Below are 24,118 nucleotides of genomic sequence, written 5' to 3' on the forward strand. Positions count from 1 at the left end.
CACAAAAGATAGTTTGAAAATTAAATATTTTAACTACAAACAGGTTATAGTGGGTAGTCATTTCCTAGGCCGATATTTTCCCAGACAAAGATCAATTTTGATCCTCTTTACTGAGCCCATTTGCCTTTTTACCTCTAAGATAACATAGTTATGAGATGTCTGGGTAACTTGTAACTTCCCTTTTTCTGGAGCCCCTGGGGCACAACCAAATGTGGTGGGCGCCAGGACAGATGCCTCAAATTCCTTCGTTATCAGGTTAATTGTTCCTGCACTCACCTAAGTACAAGTTCATCATTTTACTTTTTATCCAATCCCAGGGGTTTCCCACCGCTTTGCTTTCTCCTGCCTCCTTACTCCATCACCAATGAATTTCATGTAACTCACCTATTTTCCTTTCCTTTAATTGCAATGTATAAACATAGACATGTAACCCGCCATAGAGCATTATCTCAACCTGTTGAGGTTCTGCTTCCCAGCATATGTCTACAGTTTGGCTCAAATAAACTCACAAAATTTTTTTACAGGTTTCAATGGTTTTTTCGTTAACAATGGGAAGGTGGGGAAGAGGCAATGTCTTCAGGTATGTCATTACAGATCCAATCCTTAGTTATAGGTATATGAACATATGTTCATAAAACTGTTTTCTCAATTTTTAGTTGAACTTATTGAGGTGACTTTGGTTTAATAAAATGACATAGGTTTCAGGTATAGACTATGTGGATGTCTTCCTATGATAAGTTTATATATTATGCATTTTATATCTAGTAAATGACAGAACATATCACTTCCAGTAAATATTATAAATTTGGAAAGGAAAGGATAATTTATCATTATGGATTTCTTCAAAGTTACCTGAGGGCATGTCTGAAAGATTCATATCCTTTCTGATATGACTTTGCCATAAAGATTACCTTTAATCAGGGTTCATTAGTGGGTGAAAACTATGTTGTAACTTATCACATACAGTCTACGGACCACAAGATATCAATAAATAGAAGAAGAAATATTTCATCAAGGAAATGATGCTAATGTCCTGGGATCTTACTCCCAGTAAATTCAGTTCTTTTTCTTCTTAAACAAAATAACTTGGATCTCACTAAACAGAATGCTTAAACCTCCCACAGTTAATGATAGACAGTGCTCAAGTTGCTGTGTGTATTCAAGTCTTGAGAATAGCTGTAGGCTTGCAAATATCTTGCTTCCTTAGAAAAAACTTTCTTTATCATTCATAAAAAATGCATAAAAAATCTTCCATCAATAAAAGACTTTCCCCCTAAGACAAAAGCATTGTCAGCCCTATTCTTGCTTCCTCACTTCTTCCTATTCTTGCAATCAAACATGATAGAAACAGACTTGAGATGAAGGTGTGTATTATTTTCAGGGCCTTTTCCTGGTAGGAAGAAAGAGGAGTTTTCTTCCACCCTGTGTTTAAAAACTACCCTCCAATGTCCCTGAAGCTAGAAGCACTGATATTTTGTACTATTCTTTGTGAATTACTAATCTTCTATGTACAGCTTTTATTTTTGGGGGGTGGTGAGGAGAGTCTGACTTTTTCTTATTTATTTGTAACTTTTTATTTTGATATACTTTCAAACTTACAGAAATGTTTTAGGCATTATACAAGGAGCTAGGAATACCCATGTATCTATTCTCAGATTAAATTATTTCTATTGTATAGCTGCTTCAGCTCTGTTTACCTGTATATTATTTTTTTCTGGAATCTTTTGAAAATAAATTAGGGAGATTAGAAATCTTTATTCCTAAATAATTCATTGTGTATTTCCTAAAAACATGTTCATTCTCCTACCTATTGACAAGATAGTAATAGAAATGAGATTTCCTTATTTTTTTTTCCCCTATTTAAGATCCAAACAAGGAACATGAATTATTTTTATTTTTCATGTCTCTTTGGTATCCTTTAAGTTGGAACAGATCCTCTGCCATACTTAGTGCTTCAGTCTTAAATTTTTAATGATTTCAGAGAGAAAGGAAGAATGAGAGAAATAGAAACATAAATGATAAGAGAGAATCATTGATCAGCTGCCTCCTGCATGACCCCTACTGGGGAATTGAGTCCGAAATTCATGTGCCCTATTGGGGAATCCAAGCATGATCTCCTGATTCATAGGTTGATGCTCAACCACTGAGACATACCATCCAAGATGGTCTTGAATTTTTTGAAGGGTATAGACTAGTAATTTTGTAGACTATCGCCAGAGGCTAAAGCAAACAGCAGTTAGCATAAAAAAGAGACATTGGAAGTCCAATGGACTTTGATATTCAATAGGGCTGAATACCAGCACAAGTTTTGCCCCCTCTGTGATTGCAAGGGCTCAAGGCAATTTCCTGACCTGGTAATCCTTACATTGTTTACCAAATTTTACCTTTCATCTTCCTGTACATTGCTAAAGGGAAAATGTGTATTCAAAGTAAATAAAAAGGAGTTGGGGCCCTGGCTCAGTGTGCCTCTTCAGTGCCTTCTAAATTCATCTTTCTTGTATAGCACTTTCATTTGTGCCTTGGCCCTTCCTTCAGAACCTAAACCTCTCCATGCAGGTCACGGCAGACTGTCTCTCAAAATGAGTATAACTGATGTTTCATCATTACTAGTTTCAGGTTATGCATTTTTATTTGGAATTCTATCGAAGTGATCAGTGATATTTTAATTTTGTCAGTAAATCATATCAAAGCAATGATTCAGATTGCTCTAATATTAGTGATGTTAGTTTTGATCACTTGGGTAAAGTCACTATTTTACCTTCTATTTATTCATTCATCTATTTATTTCCCTTTGTAATGAATAGGTAACTTATGAAGAGATATTTTGAGACTATACAAACTATCCTGTTCAATAAACTTTTATCTGCTAGAGTTGATATTTGCTTACAGTTTTCTAACTCCATCATTCATTCTTTCCTCTCTTATTGGTCTATATTCTACATTAAAAGTACATTTTCTTTTCCATTTATTTATTTATTTATTTATTTATTTATTTATTTATCTATCTATTAACTTATGCCAGGATGGAGTCATTGATTTTTATTTTATTCACCTGCTTAAAATCATTATTATTAATATTTATTTTGGTGGTTAATTGTCTCAGACTTAACCAGTAGACTCTTTTGGAACTGACTCATGTGTGCTTTTTTGACATGTCAGCTTATTCTTTATTTCTTTACTTCCTGTAACAATAAGAGCTTCCAGGATTATCTTGAAAGTGAATCCATACTTAGCACTGGCAAAACTAGCCTAGCTGATATATTTCTTCTATGAAGTAACTTGTGCACTTGAAGTTGTGCAGTTGCAGGATAGCTTCAATGGCCCTCTGCAAGCTAACTGTAACCTGGTGGAGCTAACAGTAAGAGCTAACATTTACTTTACTACATACATATCTACAATATTCAGAATATTTTTGTTAACTGCTTCTTTAGATTTTTTAAGGATATTCATATAAAGATACATCTTTGGAATGGAAGGCTGCTTGAGGAGAGACTCAGGTGTTGGGAAGAGCAGTTAGGCATAAACAATCTTCAACACTGTTACTCATGTTTCTTGCAATATTATAACTAGTGTCTGAATGTCTGTCTTCCAGAAAGTAAGACAGTTTTTAAAAATTTAAATCTAAATTAACTTAGAAAGTCCATGAGCATATATTGGTGCAGGTTTCATACAGAATTGACTGAGATGTGAAATCAGGATCACAGACTCGACAGTGAGGGTTTTGGACTAGGAAATAAAAATACTCTTTGGGTAATTCTAACTTGTAGACAAATGTTAAAACCTTGTGTGTCTCCATGGCCCCGGGTCATAAATTGCTTTTCCCCAAAGAAATTATGGTGCCAGCTTTTTAAAATAAAGGGAGGAAAAATCTTTCATTTTAACTTTTTAAATTAAGACTATTTTTTAAGAAATCTATTTAATAACAGGTTATTATAGAAACACTCTAGCTGTCCTGGAAGAGAAAAAGACTCAGCTTAAGCATTTAATTACTTAAGACTCACTGGTTGACCGAATACACCTTGCTTTGTCACATATACATTTTCTGGATATTTTTACTTTTAAGAGAATGTTAGGGGAATAATAATGTCCGTGAAGGTTCCTGAGAAGGTGAAAGCCATAAACTTCAGGTCAGATGTATCTTCTTCTACACAGCAAAATTACACTCCTCTTCTCTACTTTCACCCAAGCCTTTAGTAACTGATGTGACCTCTGGGACAGGTATTCAGAATGCTTACAAGCTATTTATTCTATGTTTCATTTTAGCTGCTTGACATATCTTCACCTTCATTGACCAAAATCTTCTGAATGATTCTATAGCTACTGACAACCACTGAAGACCACCTTGGAGAAGACATGTGGAGAATTAAAGAAAAAGAAAAAAAGAAAAAAAATATATATTTTTTCCCCTTAAATGGAGGTAAAGTGAAGAGGTGAATTATTTTGAAAATAAAAAGCATATTTTAGAAAAGTATAATAAAATAAAGGAATAAGAGTGAACATGTCATATAAAAGGTATAAAATGTAAAAGTAATTATACTTACTGGTGATAAATAAAACTGAAATAAATATATACAATTTGAATAACCTAAAACATTTATATAATTGTGTTTTATATTCAGAATTTTACCTGAAGGAAATCTTCCAGTGAAGCTAAGTATGTTAGTTATGTATGTCTGTGTTATTAACGTTGCATTTCAATGCTGTGTTAAGTGACAGGAGCGAGGACCAGAATCCACTGCTCTGAGTGCTTTCTTTCTTATTTTGTTTCTGACTCCTATGCAGCTAGTTGTTCAATTTCCTCTCACATTTTACTGTTTGACCATAAGAGAGCTGGACTTATTGGGGATTACTCATTAAGCCACTATTATAAAAATGTTTATTCTAGCAAAGGTTAAATTTTCTACAGGGAAAAAAAAATGTATTAGAATCTTTTCTACTTTAGAAATGCACTGTATGAATTCTTTCAGAAAGAACTTACTATTCTTCATATTATATAACCTCTAGGCACTTTTCACATTTCCACCAGAATAGCCAGCCAAGTAAATTTCCTAAAATTAATTCAATCACTGGCTTTTATGTAAAAACAGAATATTTGAATAGTTACTTCTAAGTCCTTTTTCATCATGAATACATTTTATTAGTCTTACTATCATCAGAAAGCAAATCCAATGGAAAAAATGGGGAGACATTAATGGCAGGTCATCATTAAGAGATTTACAAGCATTTTCCCCAATATTAAAATTTTATTAATTCACAGCAAAAAGTTTAAAGAAAGTTTCTTTCCCTTGTACATAAGGTCATAACACCACACTTGCAGCCCTTCAGATCCTGGGTGATACCCAGAGTAGGGGAAGGGAGCAGAAAAAGCATCTCTCTAATTACCAAGGCATTGGAAGCCCCCCTTCTGGCGACTCTCCAAATAAAGTGTAGCCAGAGGAGAGTTTCTCCAGCCTGCTGTTGTTGTTTTTTTAATTTTTAAAATATATATATATTTTATTGATTTTTTTACAAAGAGGAAGGGATAGGGATAGAGAGCTAGAAACATGGATGAGAGAGAAACATCGACCAGCTGCCTCCTACACACCCCCTATCTGGGATGTGCCCACAACCAATGTACACACCTTTGACCGGAATCAAACCTGGGACCTTTCAATCCACAGGCCAACTCTCTATTCACTGAACCAAACCGGTTTCATCATCTCTAGCCTGTTTCTAAAGGAGAACTTTAACCCTTGAAAGATAGCTCTTTTGTTTTCACTTTTTTTGAGAAAAATTCTTTTTTAATAGTCATCTGTATATTGCATTGTTCACCATCCCAAGTCAAGTCTTCTTCTTCCATGATCATTTACCCTCCTATATTCTCTTCTACCTCCTAATCCCCTTTTCCTTCTGGTAATCACCATACTGTTATCTGTGTTTATAAGGGGGAGGTTTTTTTCTTTTCTTTTCTTTTCCCTTCACCTTTTTCACCCAGTCCCAGAAGCCCCCACCCTCTGACAGCTGACAGTCTGTTCTCTGTATTTATGAATCTGTTTCTATTTTGTTTGTTAGTTTATTTTGTTCATTGGATTCCACACATGTGAAATCACATGGTACCTGACTTTCTCTGACTGGCTTATTTCACATAGCATAACACTCTCCAGGTCCGTCCATACTCTCACAAAAGGTAAGACTTCCCTTTTTATAGCTGAGTAGTATTCCATTGTGCAAATGTATCACAGCTTTTTTAATCCACTCATCTACTAATGGCCATTTAGGCTGTTTCCAAATATTGGCTATTGAAAATTACTATGCAATGAACATACTAGTAGAGTTGCTATATTCTTTTGAATTAGTGTTTTGGTTTTCTTCAGATAAATTCCTAGAAGTGGAATTGCTAGGTCAGAAGGCAGTCCCATTTTTATTATTTTGGAGGTAACACCACATGGTTTTTCACAGTGGCTCTGCATTCCCACCAGCAGGGCACGAGGGCTCCCTTTTCTCCACACCCTGGCCAGCACTTGTTTCTTGATTTATTGATGATAGCCATTCTGACAGGTGTGAGGTGGGACCTCACTGTGGTTTTAATTTGCATTTCTCCAATGATTAGTGATGTTGAGCATCTTTCCATATGTCTATTGGCAAGGTAACTCCTTTACTCTTATTTTCCGTTAGGGAAACAGGTGAAAGGCTATTTGGCACCAGCGGTTTCGTGTACTTCAGCTGCCTGTGAAAAGTGTGGTTGCCAGGCAACTGAGTCGGGCTGTCTTTTAGCCTACATCAGGCTAGGAAATGTGAAGGTTTTTAAAGTTGTTGTCTATTGCAGACAACTTACACTGAAATGACTTTAGGTTTTTAGTACTATTTTTAATCCCTTATAGTAAAACTACATTATCTTTCCTACTTTTCTCTCTTTTGGGGAACAGACTCTTTAATATATGACTATATTTTCACAGGAAAATATCAAGTCCTTGATTTGAAAATCAGAAGTGATTCACATTTAAAAGAAGAGCAATTGAGCATCCCAGCTGCATATCATATGTTCCTTCCTGTCAGCTTAATTCTTTCATTTTTTTCTTTTCTCATTTTTTTTTCACCTTTAAAATTTGTATTTTTTTTCTCTTCTTTAAAATTCATTCCTTTCCATTAGCCTTCAATCCACATAATTCTCCAAGATATTTTGGCTCTACATTAATGTAGGACATTCTCTTACATGCTTCATGTCATTGCATTATTCAATTGAGTGGCATTCAATTTTATAAAGACATAAAAAGGATATGCTTCCTTTTGTTTTTCATCTCTGAGGCCAGCAGTGACTCATAAAGTAAATGACAGCAAATTGGTCTGTCTGTGCTTTTACTATCAGTGCTCGACTCTGGTGCTGGAAATGAGACAAGAAAATGGGTTGAAGTTCTAGAAATATGTACACAAGAGACAGCAATGCATCTCAAACTTCGACAGCTTCTGTGGTCCCCCCCTTACCCCAACACAAATCCTGGACATTTATCACTGTGAGATAACAAGTAGTAAAATAATTTTGATTTATTTGCTCACTAAGAATTTGTTATAATATGGAAGCAGACCGACTCAATATCATTGCCTTAAAAGCCACTGCTGCAGATACATTCATTTATTAGAACTGTTAAAATGAAAAAAAAAAAAGGGCCTTATTGTTAAAACATGTAGTGTTGTGATTTTGAAGTTAGTAGGTATGCAACAAATCACATGCATTTCTGGAATTTACTCTCCCTTTATGATTTAGTCAGAGACATTTGCTAGGAAAAACATAATAGAAGAGTTATTCACTTTCCATATGATAAAATCAGGGTACTGTCGTATATAGTAGGTCAGAAAAGAAAAGTAATGAATTTCATTTTGAGTTCAATTTCCTTAATCTTGGTCTCTTTTTCTCCTCTGTAAAGTTGTGAGGTTGGAGATGGATATATTCTGCCTTAAAATTTTATTATAGAATTTAGAAACCACCAAGCCTTTCTGTGAGTCTGATTTAGGAAAGGAATGGTAAAGTTTTAGCTGGTGAAGTCTGTAAGTAGAAAATAGTATTTAAACATACTTGTACTTGTTAATTGAGCTATTTTTTATCTAGACATGCAAGTTGAAAACTCGTATCTGGTTTTCACTCTATAGCTAGTGGCAAAAAGCACAATTTCTAGAGACTGCCTATGCTTTATCCACCTTCCTCACCCAATATCTGTGGAACATGGGCATGCTCCTTAATGTCTCTGTGCTCAGTTTACTAGTACTCACCTATCAATAGGGAATAATAGTAGTGCCCCTAACATAGGAAACTTATGAGGATTAAGGTGATACACTTAAGCCCTTAGCAAATGACTACAGCATTAATATGTTCTTGATGTGTGTGAGCTTTTACTATCACTCTGCTGTCACTAGCTATCTCAGCCTAACATGTTTTATTAATGTAACTAGAGGCCCAGTGCATGAAATTTGTGCACTGGCAGGGTCCCTAGCATCTGTCAACTGCCAGCTGGGTACTCCCTCCCTTCTCCCAGCTACCTGCCCTGCCCCCCTGCTGCCACTGGTCACTGCCTTCAGGGGCCCAATTTCCCCTCCTATTTCCCCAATACCTCCCAGCTCCCAGGTGCTGAGGGAGCAGGGCAGCGGCCCCTTTCCCTTTCCCCTGCCGCTGCAGCTGCTGCAATCAGATCAGTGAGGTATCTGGCTCCTGTCCAGCTCCCTCATGGGAACCCAGTAACTGCAGGGCAATCGGATTGGTGGGGCAATTGGCCCCCATCCGGTGACTAATGGCTTGCATCTGCCTTGGCCTGGCACTGCCCACTCACCTGCTCCACCATCCTGCCCCAGTCCCACTCTCTTCAGGGCCCATCTGGACCTGAAGCACCTTCATGGCCACCACTGCCAGCACTGTGTGGTCATGTTCTGTGCCGCTCCCTGGTGGCCAGTGCAAGTCACAGCAAGTGTTGAACTAGCAGAACTACGGGTTGAGGGGACAATGTGCAAATTAGGCTTTTATTATATAGGATTATTAAATAGAATAATGGGCTCCAAGTGCTACCAGAGAGGTACACCAGGGGAACCCTCCATTGTTTGTGGAGTTCTTGTGGCACAGCTGAAATAGAAATTTTCAGAAGCTCCATGGGAAGATGAGAGGTGGTAGATGTATTGGCTTGGAGTTACATTTCTTGGGTTGTAATATCCCATTTCTCCCAAGCCAGTCCTGGAAGAGGGGCAGCTGGGAGTTTAGCAGAGCCAGAAAGAGGGCCAGTGTCCAGAGTTTCCGTTTCATGTTCCATTCTGGGTGTGGTTCAGCGTTCAGACCAGAGTAAAGTCTATTAGTCCCTGAGAGAAGTCCCACATGGCCAAGAGCTAAGTGGGTCACAGGGGACTGTGCCCCTGAAGCAGGAATTCCAAGGGGGGTTCAACACCCTGGAGCCAAGAAACGGCCAATTTCCGTTGTTTGGAAGTTTATATGTATGTTTAGGTTTCAAGTGCTGACAGTGGCCATGCCCATTCTGGCCAATTACCTGTCTCCAGGTGTGATTGACAGGTAAGCAGTTTGTTTGAACTATGTTAACTACCCATGGCTAGTTGTTGACTGAATAAGTATGATTAACAGAATAATATTATTCATTGTTTGATCATCATTAAAAAAACAAACAACAACAACAAAAAAAACAACCACTTGCTATTTTCATAGGATAATCAAATTTACATTCCTGCCGGGCACTCCGTGTCTAATCACATCCTCTCTAACACGACTTTTGGAAGTTGCTGAAGTCACACTATCTTCTCATTGTTCCACTGCCATGCCTATTTCGTCTTACCCCTATCTCTTTGCTGATATTTCCTTTGCCTGAGTGCAATCCTGTCTGATTTTCAACTATTTAAGCTCACCTCCGTTCTCAAAATCTCAATGGAGCACTCCATGGTGACTTCTGCAATGTTTCTTCTCTTTCACTGATGAAAAGAGAAATTAATGCATTTAATTTAACACTTAATCACACAATTTAATCATACAAAACTCCAAGAACAATGAAATAGGCAGAGAATTTTAAAATGCTGTTATGGAAACTTGACAGGGGTTATTTCCATATTAACATCCTCTCTTAAATTCTATTTTTCATCTTCCTTGGGTTACCCTTCAATTATTTATACAGGTATCATTTTTGGCTGCTTGTTTGCAAGATATTTAAACAATTGAGTCTCCTCTAGCAAATAGTATAACTTTACATGTGGTAAGTGCTAATTACATTTCAATTCAATAGAAAAAAATATGGTTTAAATCTGTAAATACATTTCTCATGTCTTTTAACCCAATTATATATTAGATGCTTGGGAACAAAGGTCAAATCTGAAAGTACTTTTGGATTTCTCATATCAGCAAGCATAATGACTATCACACCAGGGATTTTTAACACATGAGAAATATTCATTTTAGATGGGACTACCTGCTGAAATGGCCTGGTTCACTTTAGATTTATTTCATAATACAAGACACTCTAACTTCATTCCATTTTTCCTGGTCTATTGGTTCTCAGTTACTGTCATACTTACAGTTTTTTCTTGGTCTATTGACTTTAATTTACTGGCATACTTACTGGAATTCTCAGTAACCAAGCAACTAAAGCTGTATCTTTGGAGAAGACTTATACAGATACATCTTGGGGGTAGGTACATAGGATAGGATTTGCTTTCTATACTGCCTTTATACTGTTTTTACCTTTTTACTGAAGTTGAAAATAAGATATAGTATAAATATTTGTTGAGTGGCCTAAATGCACAACAACCTAAAGAAAATGTCGTATTTTTCAGCTCTTATTATTCAATCTATTTTTTCTCTCTCTCTTTAGAAAGTCTGAGGATCTAATGTTTAAGGAAGAGTTCTATCTTTGGCCTCGTGTTTTCCTCTCAGATACTATGAGAGTTATTGTGACCTGGGCCTTTATTCCCTGAGTCTTCACCACTATCAATCCTGCTATTAATTACTCTGTTGATTAAATTAGGGCAGAGAGATTTATCCCCCTAATTTCTGGAAGGGTGATTTCAATGTGTAGGCCAGGCATCAGATCACCTGGAGAGCACGATCAAAATTTAGATGTCTGGCCTTTACAACAGACTTTCTCAATCAGAATCTCTGTTGGGGGTAGATTAAAAAAAAAACCCTGTATTTTTTAATAAGTTCCACAGGATATTCTGACTCACATAAATTTCTTAGAAGACAGTTTCAATAAGGCAGAGTTTATTAGATTTTTCTTCTTTATTTACCATTTCATATTCACTGTGCTTTTGCTGTTGACTCCTATTTGTGAAGCAATAATGCTCTTGCTGGTGAGCTTTGAGTTTGAGGTTGAGAGGCAAGAAAGCAACAATTTCATCTTGAAGTGGGCACAGTTCCTATATTTCTACCTTACACAGAGCCTCTCTTAAATATATGCCATTTCACCATCCACTATTAACACTAACACCTAATGCATTTTGAAAAAATAAATCCAAATGAGAGCTTAAAGTGGAACTTCATTATGGGGTCAAAAAACTTGACAGAACAACTCTAACCAGTAGTAATAATTTTGACTTAGAGGTGTTTTGGAGATTAGGTATGTATAGGTAAAGGGTAGACAAGTGGCAGTTTCAGTTCTGAAAGACACAGAGTTGTGTTGGTGGTGAGCACAGAAGTACTTCTCTTCCTTTAGTTGATATCTGGTAGATGCCCACATATCTGAAACCTATTGCCATTGTTGCATTTTGCTTTTTTGGTTTTCTTGCAATCAATTAATGACCAATGGTTTCTCTTGCCACTGAACTAATATGTTGTTAGATCTCCCACACTGAAAAGTTTCAGTTTACAAACAAGAAGAAATCTTATTTTTGGTATCCTGGCACCTAAAAGAAAGCAGAGCATAGAGCATATATTATTTTCTTTAGTATCTGCTGACAGTTTTCAAGGAACAAAGGCACAGTGCTGATCTAAAATCTCCCCTCAGTGGCATAGAAGACAGGCCTCTGTATATTGGAGTCATGAATCATACAAAAAATGACCACACTCATGGATGGAAAAATTCATCACTTGGTAATAGTCTACATGGTGATATCCTAATCCATAAGCAATGAAAATATTTTAGAAGTATATTTAGAAATATATCTAAGATATATTTCCTTCATAGTCACAAATTGTGCTTTTAAAAAAAGTTTTTATTTAAGTTTTGTACAATTTACAAATCACTACTAAAAAGATAAGCCATGTCATATATAATTCTTCCTGTCCTTTTTCCTGTGGAGAGAAGCATTACAGACTAGACATCCACGTGTTAAGGCTGCTGAATCAGGGGATGGGATGGAGTGGGTGTCACAAATTATGCTTTTATTATATCTTTATTTATTATTTCAGTTTTACCTAATACAGAGGCTTTCTTTCTCTCTCTTTCTCCTTCTCTCTTTCTCCTCTTTACCACCCCAAACTTTTTTCTTTGTTTCTCTGAGTATGTAAGCTCATAAGCATATTTGTCAATTCATGTTTGAGATCTTACTACAGTAATAAACTGCTAGAGTAAGTATGAAAACACTCAGAATTGCATAATCAGAATAAGATTTAGAATATGGAACATACCTTTTTTGAGGAAGTTTAAATGTCTGGCTGTCAAAGATCATGTAAGTTATTCTTTACTTAATAGGAACTCATGAATACAGTTTCAATATGGACCATGTAACTCTTTCTCACCATCCTGAAGTGAGCCACCATCGTCTTGTTCCTCCTGCTTCTGTCCTAGTGCTCAGGGCATGATCTGTCTATGTTCAGGCTGTACTGAAAGCAACAGCACCATTCCATTGCTTTCTACAAGCACCATTTTATTTGTTCACTGAGAAAAATTTCTCTTAGGTTGGGGCCAGATTAGGGAATATTACTTCAATTTATTCACTTAATAAATTCTGTCCAATATTAGCTGATTTACAAAAAAAAAAAAAAAAAGGAATCTGTGGTCTCTGTCTTCTAAAAGCCACAATCTACATGTTCAATTTAGTTTGGAGACTGGCTAACCCATTGTCTATACTATCGTATTTTGAAATTATTAGTCCTAAAACTACACTTTCAATGTCATAAATTCCTTGGTGGAAAACTTAAGTACCTTTAAAATGCTTACAAAAGTTTTTGAATGACAAATGCTTAAGATATTGGAAACTAAAAAGGCAACAGTGTCTGTAATTTACTATTTTGATATGTGGAAGAAATATCTACTAGGTTAGAGTGGCCTAATTCTTAAATGCTGCCTTATTGAGTCATATAAAAAATAAAGTTTTAAGAAGGCTTATATAGTTCCCAGATATTAATTTTGCCAAATTTTTGGGGAGCCTCAGGTTTAAAGGATAAGAGGGAAGGGAACACCTACAAAAGTTCAATACCTGCATTCATAGTCCTGATGTGTGGGAATTACCAGCTTCCCAAATGAATTCCACTCTGCTTTATTTGTTGTTTGATCTGCTGCCTTCTCTAGGAGATTATATTTATTTAAATATATATATATATATATATATATACACACACATACATATATATATATACACACATACATATATATATACACACACACACACACACACACATATATATATATATATATATATATATATATATATATATATATATATATATTATAATCACTACCCTTTAATAAAACATTTAGACTCTGTCCAGTGTTTTTGCTACTATAAATAATACCAAAATGCACATATTTTTTTTTATTTCTACAATTTTCTTAGAGCAAATTCTTAGGAATTTATTATATTCAAAAGTACAAATGTTCGCCGAAACCAGTTTGGCTCAGTGGATAGAGCGTCGGCCTGCGGACTGAAAGGTCCCGGGTTCGATTCCGGTCACGGGCATGTACCTTGGTTGCGGGCACATCTCCAGTGGGGGTGTGCAAGAGGCAGCTGGTCTATGATTCTCTCTCATCAATGTTTCTAACTCTCTGTCCCTCTCTCTTCCTCTCTGTAAGAAATCAATAATATATATATATATATATATATATATATATATATATATATATTTATATATATATATTTTTTTTAAAGTACAAATGTTCTTAGGCCTCTTAAAACTTGCTGACAAGGGTTTAAAGCTCTACATATTATTCTTCCATCAACAATGCAAGAGTATGCTTATTTTGTTGTACACCATAGAGCACTGCCCATTTCTATAAAATTATTTCTTATTTTGATGAGAATTTTTCCACAAAATCACATTTTCCACAAAAATCACATCTGCACATTTTAAAAAGAATATTTAAAACTTCATCCCTTTAATTTTGTTACAAATGTTTTTCCATCTGCTTTTTGAATTTTTTAAACATGTCTGCAAAATGAGGTTATAATAGTGTGTTGTTGTCTTTGCTGCTGCTGCTGTGCCGGCATCATTAATTTAGTAATCCTGTCTTTCCCATGCTGATTTGAGTTGCTTCCTTAATCATTTAGCACATTATCACAAACAGCGATGTATATTTTCTGAGCTATCTGGTTTATTTCATATACCAGTCTATTTTTTTTTTAATTTAATGTGACTGAAATAGAGCAGCTCTGTAGTGACAACCTATCCTATAAAATATTTTGACAATGATAAGCAAAAAAAGATAAGCTCCATGTTCGCTAACATATTAAAAGACTCACCACCTCCTTATTTACCTTTTAGCCATTGCTGATCAACTTTAATCATCATCATAATAAAGTGACAATAACAACACAAGGAAAGAACAGCAGCATCAACTGAGTGCTTACCAAGGGGCAGGCATTATGAAGAAGCTATCACATCACATCAACCCAAACCTCAGCCACAGTGCCTCCCGTTTAAGTCAGAAATGAATTTTTTTTTTTTTTGAGGCTTCAATATTCTTCACCAAATTTTGTTCATTCTACTTTCTCCATACTTATTACATTTTTCCACTTCTTCCTCCCCTCACTACTTATTTAAGCGGTCTTATCCTTGGTTGCTTTAAAGTCACATTTCCAATTCTCATCTGGTTTGACCTCTTAGTAGCCTGCTGTTTAACATTTCTATTAAAATGTTTCATTTCAATGACTTCTTTTATTTCTAGAGTCTCCATTTGGTTCTGTTTCAAATACATTTGAAATTTTTGTTTTATTCATAAAATCTTTATTCTTCTTGGATTATCTTGCTTCCTTGACCTCTCTTAGTATTTTAAATGTACATATTTTACAATCTCTTTCCAATCTCTTTGATCTCTGTTTCTTCAGTATGTATGATCCCATTATGGCTTTTTTTGAGCTTGTCTCCAGTGGGATTTTTTCTCTAAAAGGCCTGGATACTTCTTGGATTTTGCAAGAGTCTCTGTATTGCAGTTTTAATGTTGTCAGGACCCTACTGGAGTCACCAGTTGAGATGGTTTTGTACTAGTTTCTGGTTCAAGGTTTCTGCACTTTGTGGATATGTGAACTTAGATCTGATCCCCATGCAATATAAAAACTTGAGTTCTGTTTTGTTGAGAACAATTCCTCTTACCGATGGCCCAGGCACAGTGTTTGTTTTCAAATCAGTATGGGGTTTTTGTAGTCTCCACATGAACTTAGTTTTTAAATCAGTTGTGTAAATACCCTGGGACTAGAGTATTACTTGTTGTCCACTATGTTGGGGAGTGATTGAGACATACTAAGACTCCATTCAACTTAGTAAATAACAGAGATCCTGAAACTTCTTTATTTGCCATAATTTTGTATGTGTCTGTTCTAAATGTTTAGGTTTACCTTGGATTCAGCAGCATATCTGTAATTAAAATATTACAGGTCACTTGCACTAACATAAGACATTCCTATTTTCTTGCAAAAGTCAGGACTTAAGTTCCTAAAGTTTTCTGATGGCAGACAACTATCTTCTGTTCTTCACCAGAAGGAGAGAAAAAAAAGAGAGTCTCATATGAATGAATAAAAAGAGTTTATTAAATAAGTAACATATAATAAAATACCCATGGAGACCTAAACATCTAGGGAGAGAAAGACATGTGTTATTATTAAAAAGCAAGGGAACTTATACTTCAAGAAGTATAAAAATAAGCAAGGTTCATAGTTAAGGGGAAATTAGGAGAGCATGCCTAACATGGAGTAGAAACATAAAGATAAATGTAAGTTAGGTTTAGTTTTCAGAAGTATCCAACTATGAAATAGCGAGGTGACAATTTCTTTCCATTCTGCAGTGAAAAATGACACAGCAAGAGATATGGCTTTTCAGTTTCCTTAGAATATTTACCATTTAGAAATGGAATATGTAAGGGAATTTATTCTATTTATTTAAAAGAAAAATAGAATTTTAAATATGGCATCATGAAGCTAGATTTGAAATATTAATAACCTGATTTACATTCTACCTCTCTGGAAAAAAAATGTAAGCAACAAAATTTCCATGATGCTCTAGGGGTTTGAAATTAACTTAAAAAGCTACTAGGGCATGACACAGCACCACAAAATCTTTGAAGACTGTAAGCACCAAGATAGGAAGGAGAAGGCTGTCTGATCTTAAAGGAAATAATGAAAAGAAACTAGAGGAAATTAAACAAAGGGCACTTTATCACACCATCCAAAAAATTGCTCAACAGTGACAGTGAAACAGAGCTTCAAGGCAGTGCTAAAATCTTAGAGACATGAATAATTTTAACCAACCTGAATATCATTGAACAATCTTTTTAAAAATAATATTAAAAAATAATGCCTAGGCTTAGTGAGAAAAGCAGCATGTTGCCAGTATCATCTTTTCTGTGACTTGAGACATTAATAATACATTAGGTTCACGTATATTGTGTATTTATTACCATTGTATCTGGAAAATATGGATGCATAGCATAAGTGGGAAAGAAAAGAGTATCAACCTTTTAAAAATTGTAAGACAACTATATGATCAAACTTGCTCATTTCAGATTAAATATGCAACCAACCAACCAAAAACAAACAAACAAGCAAGAAATCCGGGAAAATTATTACAAATGCAAATGCCTGAGAATGAGTGACTCGTTGAAGGTCATATAATTAAATAATGGTGAAGCCAAGACTGGGACCCATGTTTCTAACAGAAAACCTAGTTCTCTTTCTAACTCTACTCACTCAGCCAATTTAGAGCTTCTATTAACTACTTATAACCACATGCCAGACACAGCTTGGGTGCTCTGTCTTCCTAAAGTGAATATATGGAACACAACAAGTCTCCGTGGACTGAGCTTCTTAGCATGGCTTAGAGCAGGAGCTTAAAACTCAAATGATAATATAAGTTAACAAAGCATATTGATGTTTCTATATTAAATGAATAGAAATCTTATTTTCCACAAAGAAATATGTACATATTTTTAAAAACATGTTAACATCATTATTGTTTTTTGCTTTACTACTTTTTATTAGATTCATTTAATTATGAAACAAACATTTAAGGCAAAAACAAACTTGATATGTTTTCATAACAATAAAAGGCACTGTGGCTAGAATAGGGTGAGCAAAGTAAAGAGTAATGGGAGATTATGTCCAAGAGAATGACAGATTCAAAATCATTTATTTCACGTAGTAGATGGTAGGGATTTTTATTTTACCTGATTTTATCTGATTCTGTCCATGCTATTCTGTACATAGGTAAGGTGACCAGCTGTCTCACTTTGCCTGGATTGGAGGGAGTTCTGGATCATGAAGCTTTCATGTTAAATCTAGGAAAACTGAGGTCAGTTGATCAAACTATTGTTAATAAGCCATTTGATGATTTTAGGCAAGGGGCATAACATGATATGGTTTAACTTTTATAAAGCCACTATGATGGAGAATTGACTAGGTAGGTGAGAGTAGAAGCAGTAGGACTTTCTAGGTAACTATTATTGCTTTAGTAAGTGAAAGATGATGGTAGTTCTTCCTAAAGTTTTGGTAATAATTCCTAGTGAAATGTGGTCAGATTCAGAAAAATTTCTTGAGGGAAGTGTCAGTAGACTCATTGAGAGATTATATATTAAATGTGAGAAAAAAGAGAAAAGAATGAGAAACCATGAATAATCATGGTTCCTTTTACTTAGATGGGAAAAACTAAGACAAGATTAGTTCTGAAGAGAAAAATCAAGATTTTGAATTTAAACATGTATGCTTGAAAGCCTAATCTGTATTCAAGTGGAGATATTGATTGGGTCAAGTCATTTGAGTGAAGAGTTCAGGGTAAGAGTTCAGTATACAGTGGGATATTTAAAGACTATGGCATGAGTATGAATGAAAAAGAGAAAGGGCAGGAGGCATGAGATATTAAGTATAGTTGGGAAATGAAGTGATAGGATGTAGTAAGTAGAATCATCCAAAGAGGCCTGAAAAGGGTCAATGAGTTAAAAGGAAAAACAAGAAAGTATAGTGTCATGGAAACCAACAGAATAAAATACTACAAACCAAGATTATCAAGTAACTATTCAAATGCTCATGAGATGTCTAATAAAAGTAACAATAGAAAACTGATTTCTGAATTTACCAACATGGAAGTTATCAGTGACTTTGACAAAACTGTTTTCAGTGGAGTAGAGGGAATAACAAATATGATTGAAGGGACTTTGAAGAGGGAATAAAAAGAGAAGGCTAAGCAACTTATGTGACAACTAGTTGGGATTTTGCTATGAAAGAGAAATGCACAGTAGCTGATGTCAGATGTGAAAACAATGGAGTATTTTACAGAAGGAATATATCACTGCATGTTTGCATGCTGATAAGAGTAAGTCGTTGAGAGGGGAAAGTGACAGTGCAGAATCTTTCAGCATGCAAAAAGAAAAAGGGATTCAGAACACAAGTGGAGAGCTGAGCATAGATAGAAACCTGGCATTTTATCCATTTTAGCATTAAAGAAGGCGAGGACACGGTACAGATGCAGGTAAGCTGAGTACAGGAAGTGTATCTGCTCTAGAAGAAAAGAAAGAGCAAAGCCACAGATATAAACAGTAGGAGCCACTTGACCTCCGGTGGGGAGTCCAGGAGCAGTGAAAGCTCTGGGACAGGTTTGGAGAGCACGTGGAAAGGAGCAGCTGCCATTTGCTGTTGTTTTTTCATTTGTTGCCTGAACTTCTGATATTTCAAGAGAAACCTGAAATGTGGGCTTCAATAGAAGGTCTCCCAAGTTTTACACGTTGATTTAGGTTATATAAGGCAAAGCAAACAATAGCAACAACAAAGGCAGGATGTAGGCTAAGCAATTACAACTGACATCTAAGTCCAAGCTAGGGGCCATGCTGCAGTGTTTCCCAAAGTGTACCCCCAGGGGTATGGGAAGAGTTTGGTGGGGGTACGCCTTGCACCGGAGTTTGGTGGGGATATGCACTGCACCATGCTTAGCTGCGCCTAATTCTACGTTCTCATGAGTACGAGGGGTACTCAGCGTTACGAAAATTATAGAAGGGGTACACATATGTCAAAAGTTTGGGAAACACTGTAGAGGTTTGAAAGCTGGTCTCACACCCATAAGGGGAATTAACATTTGCTCCTGACTTCAGAGGTCTCAGAAATCAGGCACAGATCAGTGCATACCAACACACACTCTTACTTCCAAGCTGAGAAGGGCCATTTGGTTTCCTAGTTTCTTGGGGACTGGACTGAGCTGTCCAAGGAGAGATATGTATGGAAGCTGTGGGTAATCCACATATCTTGATCATACTCTCTAGAGAGATTTTGTTGTATTCATCAGTGGGCAAATGGCAAAAACATACAAAGCAAACAGAAACATTTTAAGAGAAAAGAAGCGGGATCCTAAGAACCCAGAGGAAAATAATATTGTCCAAAACAACTACAACCTAGAACCAAAATAATTTTAAAATATGCTTATGTTCTTAAAAAGCATGAATAATTATAATATGATAATATAATAATAGCAGCAGCTGTCAAACTTTATTTGGTATAAGCTGTCCTAAGTAGTTATTAGATATTTACTTATTTAAAACTCGCATCAAACCTGTAAAATAACTACTTTTGTTTTCCTCTTTAGTAGACATAGATGGAGGCACAGAGGATAAGTTAATATTTACAGGATGCAAAGTCTTTAATATAAAATAATCTACCAAACATTTTACATTGCTGTAATTTACTTTAAAATATCTAGGAGTGGAAAATGCTGTGTGTTCAAGTTTCGATTCAGATGCACTCCCAGAGTGGTTAACATGGGTGGGTGAGTAATCAGAATTTGAAAGACCTTATTTAAAGTCATCATTCAAAACTCCAAAGACAGTTGCTATAAGCAAGTCAACTAGTTTCTGGTTAGAATTAGATAATTTACTAATCAGTATAAAGTCATATGAAAAATCAAATTTTCACTGATGAAGTTACTGATGTTTAAGATTTGTGGACTGTCTAGAGCACATGTGTCAAACACAAGGCCCGCGGGCCAAATCCGTCCCGCCAGGCCTTGCAATGTGGCCCGCACCGCGCTGTCATCACTGCACTCCGCTGCGTTTCCATCACAATGACAGTTTATGACTGTTCAGTAAACCATTCGGCCCGCGATTTAGGCTGGATTTTAGATTTTGGCCCCTTCTCTGATTGAGTTCGACACCCCTAGTCTAGAGATATTAACAGAGCACCAGGGTCTTTGCACAAACAAGGTTTAAAATCAAGGAGTTCATTTTCTTTGGAGAAGTATCCAAAGAGCTAGATCATCCTGGCCCCGAGATGAACCACAAAACAGAGGGCTCTGTAGTTTGATGTGATTATCTGGCTGGATTCTGCCACAAGATTATCTGGGTGTTACATCTGCCTCAAGTGGACCTTCCTGTCACAGAATGCTTCACAGGACAGGAGCTGAGACTCCATCAAGCTTCAGATGAACAGGTCATGTGACTGCTCTTATGCCACTTGCTGTTAAACAGCCCTGCCTTCACTGGAACATACAGCCTGCTACTAGGTGGTGAGGTAGGGTCTGCAGGCCTCTTCAGTCTTTAAGCATTTCAGGCCATCTGAAATAGTGCTCTCTGAAGAATCTAATGATGGTGGGAGGCCAGATTGACTGAGTTCACAGCAAATAGATAAATTTAATAAAATGTAAATCAACTTGCAGAATATTTTCTAGAGAAAGATATTTTAAACACCAAATAATGTTGGCTAGAGAAGATCATTTTATATCAATGAAAGATATAGTCAGGGATAAATGTATAATAATAACCTGCTTAATAATAACTTTAAAAATTTTTTTTACAGTATATTACCATATTTTCCGGACCATAAGACGCACTTTTTTCTCCCCAGAAGTGGGGGGAAAAAGTCCCTGCGTCTTATGGTCCAAATATAGCCTACACATATACTTTAAAAAAAAAGTTTTTTTACTTGCCCGGCTCTAAAATAGTTCTAAATGCTGCTGTTTACTTTACAGGGTTGATTACATGTGTTTACGACTGTGATGTTGGGTTTTAATGCACATAAAATATTTTAGGACACTATTTGTTTCAAAATCTTTTTTTCTTCATTTCCCTTCTCTAAAAACTGGTGCGTCTTATGGTCCAGAGCGTCTTATGGTCCAAAAAATACGGTGTGTGTATATATAGGTTTAGGCAACTGTGCTGAGTTCAGCTCCATAATCATTCTGTGAGGATAGAGACTTTTGTTATATCCCCTTCCCAGGTGAGGAAGCTGAGTATTGGAAAGATGAAATAACTCTCTTGGAGGACACTCAACTATACCAAATGGTAGAGAGAGACTCAAAGTCAAAATTTTCTTCCTCCAGAGTCTGCACTTTAAGAACTATATTGTACTGTTTGGTATGTGCTGAATAACACCATTTCTTCACTCATTTATTTTTACAAAGCATTGAGTGTCTACTAGGTCTCAGATTTTGCATTTGGTAGTGGAGATATAAGAAGTATATACAACAGTCAAGTCCATGCACTTATAGAACCCATATTCTGACTTGATACTAATAATTATGCAAGTAACTGCAAATGTGCAATCCAATAGCTAAAATGTGCTAAAGGACAAAAACAGCGAGCTCTGGTAACTAGGGGACCTAATCCACAGTGGCAGAGGTTAGAAGGCTGATGAGGGATACCTTCCTCAGGGAGAGACTAGTGAATAGGTGACCAAAAAGGACAGATGTGGCGATCTAGGAGGTGTCCCTTCATATTGTAAAAGAATGCTTAAAGGCAACTTAAATGCTTTACTATAAAACATAAATTAGCAGGTGACTTATTCACAAAAATAATCATGGGGTCCTCCCATGTCCCACCTTATCAAGTATTGGTTTAGAGATCATTAGGTTCTTTTATTTAATATATTTTTATTTATTTCAGAGAGAGGAAGGAAGAGGTGGAGGGAGATAGAAACATCAATGATGAGAGAGAATCATCGATCGGCTGCCTCCTGCATGCCTTATATTGAGGATCGAGCCCACAATCCAGGCGTGCACTCTAACTGAGAAACTAACCATGATCTCCAGGTTCATAGGTCAATGCTCAACCTCTGAGTCACAGCAGCCAGGCAGATTATTAACTTTTTAAAGAGAGAAAACCAAAAAGCTGAAGACTTGCACAGCATCTGCAGCATGAACACAAACCAGAAATTTAAATAAAACAAATAGCAACTGTCACAAAAAAGATTATCACTTGTCATGTAGTTTTATTTTCATTTTAGCTGACAAGAAGTTGAAATGCTGTACTCTTTAATTCCAGATGTTATTTTTCTATGTCAAATCACTCAGGACAACCCAAAGAGATATTTACTATTATTCACCCCCTCTTATGGTCGGGGCATAAAATCTGATGGACGAAGTTGTAAATTTACTTATCTATTCTCTCATGTTTGATAAGTGGTAAAACTGGAATTCAAGTCATGGGATTCAAACCCAGGGACTTAAATTGAGTGAAAAACCAAGCTAAATTGTGTCTTGTGCTAATATATTTAGAAAGTACCCATGTAGTTCTAAATATTTATCATTTGATATACCTCTGAAATACACATATGTAGTTTCAAAATTTTCTTACAGAGAAAGTAGAAAGTAATAAGAAAACATGAGAAAGTTATCAAAAATTCTGCTGAATGTTCTGGGAACAAAATGTCTCATTGGTAAATTCTCCTGGACTTTTTATGCATAGGTAATTTGTATGCCACATCCAATACTCCACAGCCTGTAGTGTAGGTGGGGTAGTCTCTGATCTTATTTCATAGAGAAAACACAGCTCTGAAGCCCAAAATGGTAAAGATAGTGCAGAATAACCAGTCATATCCATCTTACTTGTGAAAATAGATATAAAAATTTCAAAAAGAATTTTAGGGAATATAGTTTAAACACATACATAGTATTCTACAAATATGGTTTTTCCTAGATTGCAAGCAGCACAGTTAAATATTATCATATAAATTAATGAATATCTCACTATCATATAATTACATTGGTAGCTAAAATAAGATTAAAAAATGATGTCCCTGAACAGACCCAGAGACAGGGAAGCATCAATCAGACTGTCAAACCTCAAAGGGAAGGTAGGGGAAGAAGGGGGTAAGGGAGAGAGATCAACCAAAGGACTTGTATGCATGCATATAAGCCTAACTAGTGGTCACGGACAACAGGAGGGTGGGGGAATGCATGGGGAGAGGTTTGGGATGGAAATGGGGGAATGAGGACAAATATGTGATACTTTAATTAATAAATAAATTTTTAAAAATTATGTCCCTGAATATTTTAGAATGTATTCATTCATGTATGCATTCATTCATTTATGAAGTATATATTAAGCCCCTATTCTGACAGTTCCTATGTATTTGAGATACATTAGTGCATAGAGCAAAGATGCCTGCTATTATGAAAGTTTACCCACTAGCAGAGAGAGATACACAATCAAAATGGAATCCAATGAATAAATAATATTGCATGATTTAGTTAATTTTCTTCTGTAAATTTCATGGAAGAAAATAGGAAAAAAAAAGGAGCAAGATAATAGAGATTGGTAGTGCTGGGTGGGTGAGGAAGCCTATTGTAATTTCAAATTAGGTGGTCTCTGTAGATCTCATTGAGAATGTGACATTTGAGCAAAGACATAATAGAGGTGAAACTCAGCTCTACAGTTATCCCGAGGGTGTCCATTCTAAGCAGGGGGATCAGCCAGTATCAGAACTCAAGGTCAGAGTTTACTTGGCTTAGCTCAGAAAGAGCAGAAAAGCTGGTGCCTAGAGT

This window comes from Pipistrellus kuhlii, unplaced genomic scaffold (genome assembly GCF_014108245.1).
Source record: "Pipistrellus kuhlii isolate mPipKuh1 unplaced genomic scaffold, mPipKuh1.p scaffold_m20_p_5, whole genome shotgun sequence".
NCBI classification, from domain to species: Eukaryota; Metazoa; Chordata; class Mammalia; order Chiroptera; family Vespertilionidae; genus Pipistrellus; species Pipistrellus kuhlii.